The sequence below is a fragment of the Sus scrofa genome, chromosome 14 (assembly GCF_054392235.1).
Source record: "Sus scrofa isolate SSC_HxYL_T2T_F1_AM1 chromosome 14, Sscrofa_HxYL_maternal_Yorkshire_Landrace_v2.0, whole genome shotgun sequence".
NCBI classification, from domain to species: Eukaryota; Metazoa; Chordata; class Mammalia; order Artiodactyla; family Suidae; genus Sus; species Sus scrofa.
The window spans coordinates 131,662,317-131,671,654 of record NC_139396.1 but is presented as its reverse complement, the minus strand read 5'-3'; the positions used below and the strand labels follow the sequence as shown (position 1 = coordinate 131,671,654).

The window sequence follows — 9,338 nt, the reverse complement described above, 5'->3', positions numbered from 1 at the left end:
CAGGGCACGACTGGAACAGAGGAAGGGAAATCAGATCGGGTGTGTCCAGGAGGTAAGACCAGGACAGGCACAGTTGTCCGTACGCAGGAAAGAACCAGAGCCTGAGCTCCAGGAGACCCCACTCTGGCCCGGCCCTGCTCTGTGACAGGCAAGTTGCCACTCCACCCTGGGGTTCACTTTTCCCTCCTGTAAAACGATGGGGTTGGACCAGAAAAGACCTTCTGGCTCCAAGACCTCAGTCATTCTGTGCCTGCCCATCAGGCTGTGGAGCTTCTCAAACAGAGGGCCCATTGAGAGCGAGTTAGGAGCTTCTGGAATTCCCTCCAGCCTCAGTCAGGCACAGACACAGGGATTTTTCTTCCCACTGGTTCCTGTGTCCTGCCCTCGATGTGCTGGAAATCTGTGACCTCACTTTTCTTTCCATCCCAGAAGACGAGGAGGCAGAGAGGAAGCAGACAAGTACGGCAAAACAAGAAGATGGAGGGAGTTCCCGTTGGGGCTCAGTGATAACAACCCAACTGGTATCCATGAGAATGTGGGTTCAATCCCTGGCCTTGAACAGTGGGTTAAGGATCTGGCGTTGCCATGAACTGTGGTGTAGGTTGCGGATGAGGCTTGGATCCTGCGTTGCTGTGGCTGTGGCTGTGGCCGGCACCTGCAGCTCCAATTCGACCCCTAACCTGGGAACCTTTGCCGCCCTAAAAAGCAAAAAAAGAAAAAAAAAAAGAAAGAAAGAAAGAAAATGAGAAGATGGACTGCAGGTTGGGAGACCTGGCACAGAGGGTTACTACGGGGGGGGCAGGAGAGAAGACACAGAGAGCAGGATCAGAAAAACCAAACTTTATTCAGAAAGGCACATTAGTAATCACCACTAGACGACGGAACAAGGCACATTGGTCCCCTCTCCCCACCCCCCACCCCACCCCACATTCACCCTCTCTCTGGGCCATCGTAGAACACTGCAGAAATCCTCTCCTGGGCCCATGCTTGGTCCCAGGCGTTTGGGCTGGAGGCAGCCCACAGCAGTCTCGCTTGGATTGGGTCCTAGAGTCCACAGAGGGAGGCCAAGGAGGCTGCCTCCCACATCCAAAACTTCTGGGCCAGCTCAGGTGGCCATTCTCATGGCACAGGGCCCCGAGGGGAGGAGAGGGTGGGTGTGGGGGCCGTCTTCATGTCCTTCTCACACGTGGAGAAGCAGCTGGAGGCCAAGCAGGAAGGCACATCTGGATGAGCCAGTGGGCTCAGGAATGTTTCAGGCACGTGCGGATGGATAAGGTATCATGAAGGCCGAGGAGACGTCTGCTCCTGAGTGAGGTCTCGACTGCAGACAGAGCACCATGGGCTGGGGTGAGGAAGAGGTCCTCAAGGAGCCGGATCCGAGCTGAGGACGCAGCTTAAGTGGTGACCTAAAAAAAAAGAGAAAAGCGGAGTTCCCGTGTGGCTCAGCGCTCAACGAACCCGACAGGCACCCATGAGGATGCAGGTTCAATCCCTGGCCCCGCTCAGTGGGTTGAGGATCTGGCGTTGCTGTGAGCTGTGGTGTAGGTCACAGACGTGGCTCAGATCCCGCGTTGCTGTGGCTCTGCTGTAGGCCGGCAGCTGTAGCTCCAATTTGATCCCCAGCCTGGGAACCTCCGTATTCTGCAGGTGCAGCCCTCAGAAGGCAAAAAAGAGAGAGAAAGAAAAGGAACACATGCTGGAGTTCAAAAGCCATGCTTTAGGGCACAGGGGCGCATGGCCCAGTCCCAGTTTTCCAGAAGCTTGTGCCCAAGTCACAGCACAAGCAGAACGGGGATTTCTCCACGCCAAGGCGTAACGAACCTTCACCATCCTGGCTCTTCCATTGGATGCTGTAGAAAGGGAGCTGCTGGGCAAAGGCTGTTCCCTCTCCCCTCCTCCCTCTATGGCCAATGAAGCCCTCTGCTGACCCAGGTCAGAATGGTGTTGCCGGCCCAGGGAAGCGGGCCCTGGGAGAGGTCGGCATGCCGGGCTCTGGGAGTCTCCATGGCCTTAGCCACGTGGAAATCTGCAACAGAAGAATGAAAGTCACTGGGCTCCCAAGACATCCCTGAGTATCCCAGAAAAGCCCACCCCCAGGCCCTGGCTGGCGCCAGTGATGGGACCTGAGGAAACAGGTACCCTGCCTGCAGCACGGCAGCAGGACCCCAGCCTAACTGAGATGCTGAAGGGCTCAGTGTTCTGGGATTTCCCAGAGGACAGAAAACATCAGCAACAACAACACAAATAACCACCATTTTCATGGCCACAGAGTTTCTTTCTTTCTTTTTCTTTTTTGTCTTTCTAGGGCCGCACCCACAGAATATGGAGGTTCCCAGGCTAGGGGTCCAATCGGAGCTGTAGCCACTGGCCTACGCCACAGCCACAGCAATGTCAGATCCGAGCCGCATCTGCAACCTACACCACAGTTCACGGCAATGCCAGATCCTTAACCCACTGAGCAAGGCCAGGGATTGAACCTGCAACCTCATGGTTCCTAATTGGATTGTTTTCGCTGCGCCATGGCGGGAACTCCAGGCACAGAGTTTCAGTTCTGCGAGATGAGAAAGTTTCGGAAAGGGATGCTGCCGATGGTTGCACAACAATGTGAATGTATTTAATGCCATTCAACTGTACACTTAAAAGATAGTTTCCATGGTCAATTTTATGTAATGAATATTTTTACCACGATTACATTTTTTTCTAAAAATAATGATGTCGGAGTTCCCTTCGTGGCTCAGCAGCTAACGAATCTGACTGGCATCCAGGAGGTTGCAGGTTTGATCCCTGGCCTTGCTCAGTGGGTTAAGGATCTGGCGTCGCCGTGAGCTGTGGTATAGGTTGCAGACACAGCCTGGATCCCGAGTTGCTGTGGCTCTGGCATAGGCCGGTGCCTACAGCTTGGATTAGACCCCTAGCCTGGGAACCTCCATATGCTGCAGGAGCAGCCCTAGAAAAGGCAAAAAGACCAAAAAAATAAAAATAAAAATAAATAAAAACACATGCTGGCCTCCTCTAGTCTAGTTTCGAATCCAGAGAGTGCTGAGCTTTTTCAAACAGCAGACCTTGATGGATTTAGCAAAAACGTTGAATTGTCTCTTTGGACATTGTGGTTATTACTGTCCCCCCCACCCCCAACTTGCTCTCTGAATATAATCGCTTTAACTGTTAGAAAAGGAGGGGCCTCTGTTTTTGTTTTGTTTTGTTTTTTGTTTTTCTTTTTAGGGCCGAATGGAGTCATAGGGAGGTTGCCAAGCTAGGGGTCACATCAGAGCTACAGCTGCCGGTCACAGCCACAGCCACAGCCACATGGGATCTGAGCCGCGTCTGCGACCTACGCCAGAGCTCATGGCAACCCCAGATCATTAAACCACTGAGCGAGGCCAGGGATCGAACTTGCATCCCCATGGATACTAGTTGGGTTCATTTCCACTGAGCCACGACAGGAACTCCCCCCAATTTTTTTTTTTTTTTTTTTTTTTTTTTGCTTTTGCTTTTGCTTTTTAGAGCCAAACCCGTGGCATGTGGAGGTTCCCAGGCTAGGGGTGAAATCGGAGCTACAGCTGCCAGCCTAAGCCACAGCCACAGCCACAGCCACAGCAACACGGGATCCGAGCCGCGTCTGCAACCTACGCCACAGCTCATGGCAACACCAGATCCTTAACCTGCTGAGCGAGGCCGGGGATCGAACCCCCAACCTCATGGTTCCACGTTGGATTCGTTTCCCTGTGCCATGATGGGAACTCCTGGTTTTTTTGGTTGTTGTTTTTTGTTTGTTTAAGTCAAAGGGCAATGATCCCTCTAGAAAGCCAAGGTGCATCTTACCTTATCAGGCTGGGCCAGCTGTTCACTCCAGATCCAGAGTTTTCTTCTCTCTTTGATGTGACTCACTCCTGCCAGCTGCTCATGGTCAATGCTAGCATCTCTTACAGGTGATGTTCCTTTTGACTGGAACACCATCTGGAGAACTTTGGCTTCATTTCCCAGATAATGTAAAGAAAGGTTCAAATCCACAGTTCCTAGGCTCTCACTGGTCTGGAGAGCAGCTATCTTCTCTTTCACAGAGGGGTTGTGGGGCTCCCTCTGCTAAGGGAACTCCCTGGGGAAAAGGAGTGCCCCCCCATCTTCAAACAGACCGCAGCCAAAGGGTTGGGCCCCTTGGTGTCAAAGGAGAGCCCAGACAAAACAGAGCTGCTTGGAACCTTAAAGTGGGAAAAACTGGTCCTGGTCCAGATCCAGAGGTGAGTAACACTGGAAACTAAATTACTTGGGCTTCTTTTAGAGCAGGACTTCACAGAGCCTTTGCTATGCTAATGAGCATTGTGACTCTCCCAGAGGAGGAGAAAGCACCTTGACAAACCCTTTTGGCCTTGAAAATCTCTATTAGAGGGTAGCTCCCAAACCCGGATTCCTGGCAACAGCCACTGCTTTAAAGTAAACAGTGCTAGACTAGGAGTCCAAAGACGGGCTTCTAATCTTTTTTTTCTGGCAGCTCCCAAGAGCAATCTCTGAGTCTCCATCTATAAAAAGAAGGGGTGGGGCTCGCCTAACATTCATAGACGGTGGTGTGAGATTCCTAAAGGAAAAAGATTGGCAAGTGGGGATGGAGCGGAAGCCTGTGAGAGGAAGGCCGGGAAGATGAGGCCAGAAATGCCAGTGGGCATTAGGACCTGGCCTCCGTGAACCCCGAGGACAAAGGCAGAACAGGCAAAGGAGAAAGAAGCCTCCAAAGGTGCAAGAATACATCCCTCGAGGCCCTTCCTATCCATCCTCACCTTTGCAGACGGGCCTCACCCCAAGACCTCAAAGCACAGAGGGATGGGCCTGGAAGGACTGCGCAGGATGCCCGCACGAGCCCAAGCTAAAACCACACCCGTCGCTCATCCCGGGACAAGTGGAGGCTCGTCCCCCGCTCCGCCTGCGGCGGCATGCCTAACTTTTTCAGCACGCGAGGTTGGAAGAGAGGCCAAAGCAAGGGGGTGCTCTTCTGAACGCGGGGCGGGAGGGAGGGGACCGTGGCGCCGCCAGTAGACTGGTTCCAATTTGGGAGCCACCCCCGGATCTACGCGGCTTCTGTCCACGTCTAGCTCTCGGCCGGGAAGGGGAAAAGGAACCGCGAGTCTTCGCCTCGGGGCGGCCCATCTGAGTGTGTGCGTCAGCCCCTCGGATGCAGCCCTGCCCCCGTCCCGGGAGACAACAAATCCCGCGTAGCTGACACGGATTCTGGGCGGCGGCGCTGCCGTCGGGCGGGATCTGCGATCAGGGCGCTGGGACGCGGGCGGCGGCGGGAATGAGGGGCGAGGGGAGGGTGCCGGGGCGCACGGGCGCGGGGCGGCGGCGGCGGGAAGGACGGGTCCACCGCCCCGCGGCGCGGCGGCCTCAAGCCACCTCCTGCTCGCCTTGGTAGTGGCGGCAGCAGCCGTAGAGCGCCGAGAGCAGGTAGAGGCCGAGGCAGAGGCCGCCGCAGACCGCGGCCGCCAGGAAGGCGTGGTAGGCGCAGGACATCTGGTAATCCTTGAGGTTGCAGTAACTGTGGCTCTGCGTCTGGCTGATCATGATGCCCGTCGCGGCTCCGTAGAGCGCGGCCGCCAGCAGGTCGTGCGCCACGTTGACCACCAGCCAGCGCGAGCCGAGCACAGGCACCAGCTCGTGCTTGCCCAGCAGCGTGAGGAAGTAGAGGCCCAGGGTCAGCAGCCAGAAGAGCACCGACACGAAGAGCGCGAAATGCACCGGGCCCTGGTACCTGCTCGTGGCGATGGTGATCCAGAAGGCGGCGCCGGCCAGCAGCTGCAGCAGCCGCAGCACGCCCAGCGGGCCGCGCAGGAAGGCCCGCTGCAGGCTCACCGCGCCGCGGGCCGTGCGCGCCTGGGGCGGCGGCTGGCGCGGGGGCGGTGGAAGCATGGCCCCCGGGCGCGGTGGCGGCGGCGGCGGCGCCCCGAGCAGCGGAATGGCGACGTCTGGCTCGCGGGGGCAGCCCGGCCGACGTGCCCCTGCGCCCGCCCGGCCTCCTCGCTCCCCTCCGAGTCCTCCTCTCTTCCTCTGCCCTTCTCCCCACCCTTCCTCCCCGCAGCTCTCCTCTCTCTCTCTCTCTCCACTCCTCCTGCCCGCCCTCTCCCTTCCCCTCCTCCGTCTCCACCCCCACTCGCTCCTCCCGGCTTCCTGCCTTCTCTCTTTGGGCCTCGTCCCCACCCTGGTGCCCCCCTTTCCCGTTGGCGCCAAACTCCCATCTCGGATTCCTTCCTCCGCGGGGCAGGGCGGAGGGCACCCGCAGCCCCAGACGGCCGAGGGCCTTCCGCTCGGTCCGACTGGGCCAAGGTCGCCACATCTGCCCACGCTGCCGGCTCTGCCTCCCTGGCTCCGGTCCAGCCTCAGGGCGGAGAGCAGTCTTCTGGAGCTAGGAGAGGCCCCCCAGCCTTAAGCCCTTTTTTTCCCCACTGTCTCCTGCCCTGGGGCTCACTGGTGCCTCCTGGCCCTGCCGGGGCGCTGGAGGAAAGCAGTGCTTGCCTGAGCCCACATCTCTTCTCACCTGAACACTCGGAATATCCTCTCCTGCTAGTGCCCGCCTCAAACTTCTGTCCGAAGTGGGGCTCAGACTTTGACTCAGCCATGCCAGCTCCTCTGTCAGAGAAAAGGGCCATCTCCCTTTTGAGGCCCCACTGCCCCTCCCTCACCACAAAGGAAAGTCCTGTCCATCAATCCAACCTCTTTTCTGAACTTCCTAGCCATGGAGTATATTAAAACTAGGCTTCCCCGGAGTTCCTGTTGTGGCTCAATGGTAATGAATCTGACTAGTATCCATGAGGATGTGAGTTCCATCCCTGGCCTCGCTCCGTGGGTTAAGGATCTGGCTTTGCAGTGAGCTGTGTTGTAGGTCGCAGATGGGGTTCAGATTCCAGCTGCTGTGGATGTAGGCCAGCAGCTGCAGCTCCAATTGCACCCCTAGCCTAGAAAATTCCATATGCCACAGGTGCAGCCTGAAGGAAAAAAAGAGGCTTCCCAGCATGACCAAGACATAAGCCCAGGTCTAAGAGACAGCAAAGCCCATGAACTTAACTACGAGGCAAAACGGCCTATAATGGAGCCTAGAAATGCTTTACATTATTATTATGACTGTGCTTGGCAGGAATTCTCATATAAGCCTCTACAACCCAGGAGATATATACAATTATTTTCCTCATCTTACGGGGGAGGACAACGAGACCTAGAGAGGTTAAAACCACTGGTTTCTTCCCTCCCCTTCCAATCCAACCCTTGGGCTCTGAGGCATCTTTCCGAAACACTGACCTCGTTGTATATACACGGGTTCCCCTACTATTTCTTTCTTCTCTGGGTGTGTTTTGCAACCTGGCCCCCACTGACTTCCAGTTTCTTCCACTTCCTTTTGTTATTCATGCTCACACCCAGCATGCCAACCCCACCAGACTCTTAAGTTTCCCAAAGAGGCTCAGAATGTGCTTCCTTCCCAGACCCCACTTGGCTGGCAAACTCCTATGTATTCTTCAATGCCCGTTTTAAATGCTCCTCCCTTTGGGTTAGCCTCCCCGGCTGCCCATTGCTGCCTCTTCTAGGCACCCCCCTCCAACTCTGGAGGATCCCTCTGCTGGAATTCTGAGTCAGCTACATGGCAACCATTGGTCATCACCTCTTAGCATCTTTGCCCGTGCCTGGCACATAGGAGACTCGGTAAATGTCTATGGAGTGGATGACTGGGTGGCTGCAGGAATAGCATGGAAGTGAGAGGATCCCTGCATGCATCAGACCCCAGCTTATCCTACATGCAGAGCTAGTCCCTCGTCTCCTGGGCATGGAATGAGGCCACTGGCTCCTGGCTCCCTTTGGGGGAGAAAAGCTATGTGGCTTCTCAGGGAGCCAATCAATGCCTTTCACGGCCAGCTCAGCCCACCCACAGGTACCTGAGAAATGTGTGTTTTGGTTTTTTTCCTTTCACCCACACCTGTAAGGAAGTTCCAGGCCAGGGACTGAATCCCAGCTGTAGCTGCAACCTATGCTACAGGTTCCTTAACCCACTGCAACAGGCCAGGGATCCTTAACCCACTGCACCAGGCCAGGGATCAAACCAGCAACACCAGAGACAAGCTGGATGATTAACCCACTGCACCACAGCAGGAACTCCGAGAAATGCGTATCTTTTTTTTTCTTTTGTCTTTTTAGGGCTACACCCGCGGCATGTGGAGGTTCCCAGGCTAGGAGTCCAATTTGAGCTGTTGGTGCCGGCCTATGCCAGAGCCACAGCAACGAGGGATCCGAGCCACCTCTGCGACCTACACCACAGCTCATGGCAATGCCGGATCCTTAACCCACTGAGCGAGGCCAGGGATTGAACCCGCAACCTCATGGTTCCTAGTTGGATTTGTTTCCACTGCACCATGACGGGAACTCTGAGAAATGCGTATCTTAAATGAACAAATGGTGCTTGTTGCCGGAGGCCAGCTCCGGCGGCCAGGGAGTGTACATCCCTATCGGAGAGGGACATGGCGTCGGCGAATGTACATACGGAGACAGCCTCTTTGTCCCTTCTTTCAGGGTGCTGGACTGCTCAAATTTTATTGGCAATAGTGGTTGATTATATAGACAGTTTTTCACTACAGATTACATCACAGTGTTAAAAGTACATTGGTTAACTATTACATGGTATAGCAGCTATGCATCCTGTTTTAAGATCTCTATCTTTAAACTTAGTGAGTACTCTGAAGAGGCCATAAAACACAAGAATTTGGCATTCACAAACTCTGTTTGTAGACTGATGCTTATCTTCAAAGCGTTATGGCAGGGAGACAGTGTAAGTAAGTATAAACCAACTTAATTAAACTAGCTATCACTAAAAAGCTTTTAAAATCAAAGACAAAACTCACAGCTAGGTTTTTTGGATAAGATATGGCTAACTTCTACGGACCTCATTAAAATCCTAACTCTAGAGTTTACTATATAACTAGTTAATAGATAAACACTATGTTTTAACTAGGTTGGATTTAAATAGGGGAAAGTCCTTCAGGATGAAATTCTTATTATATTATTGTTGTAACTTTGTTAAATCACAAATCACCACAGGAAAATAAGAATGGAAAATAAAAATAATAAGTAAATAATCAGGAAAGACTGAGGAAAACTGAGTAACAAATAAAACAGCAGGAAAGACTAGGTCACCCAAGAAACAATCCATGTTCTCCAGTGCAAACATGGAAATTGCTTTCCCAGGAAAGCCCCAATTCTTCCCCATAAACATCAAAATGAGAGCTGTGTAACCTGAGGCCTGCCCTCGGCTTGTACCGTGCAGGCGGGCTTCTTATCCTGACCAGAAGCCCACCTTCAGCTTGTACCAT

At 54.2% G+C, this 9,338-nt stretch overlaps 1 long non-coding RNA gene across 2 annotated transcripts; it reads right to left on the bottom strand.

Annotated features, from left to right (window-relative positions):
• Positions 1-825: 825 nt before the first annotated feature.
• LOC100521688 (MARVEL domain-containing protein 1) lies at positions 826-6,085 on the bottom strand. Of its 2 annotated transcripts, XR_002338495.2 has the most exons (3): positions 3,823-6,085; positions 1,822-2,026; positions 826-1,406 (listed from the first exon to the last, which is right to left on the bottom strand). It is a non-coding gene; the product is annotated as an MARVEL domain-containing protein 1 (long non-coding RNA). The 2 variants fall into 2 exon arrangements; XR_002338496.2 differs by lacking the exon at positions 1,822-2,026.
• Positions 6,086-9,338: the final 3,253 nt, after the last annotated feature.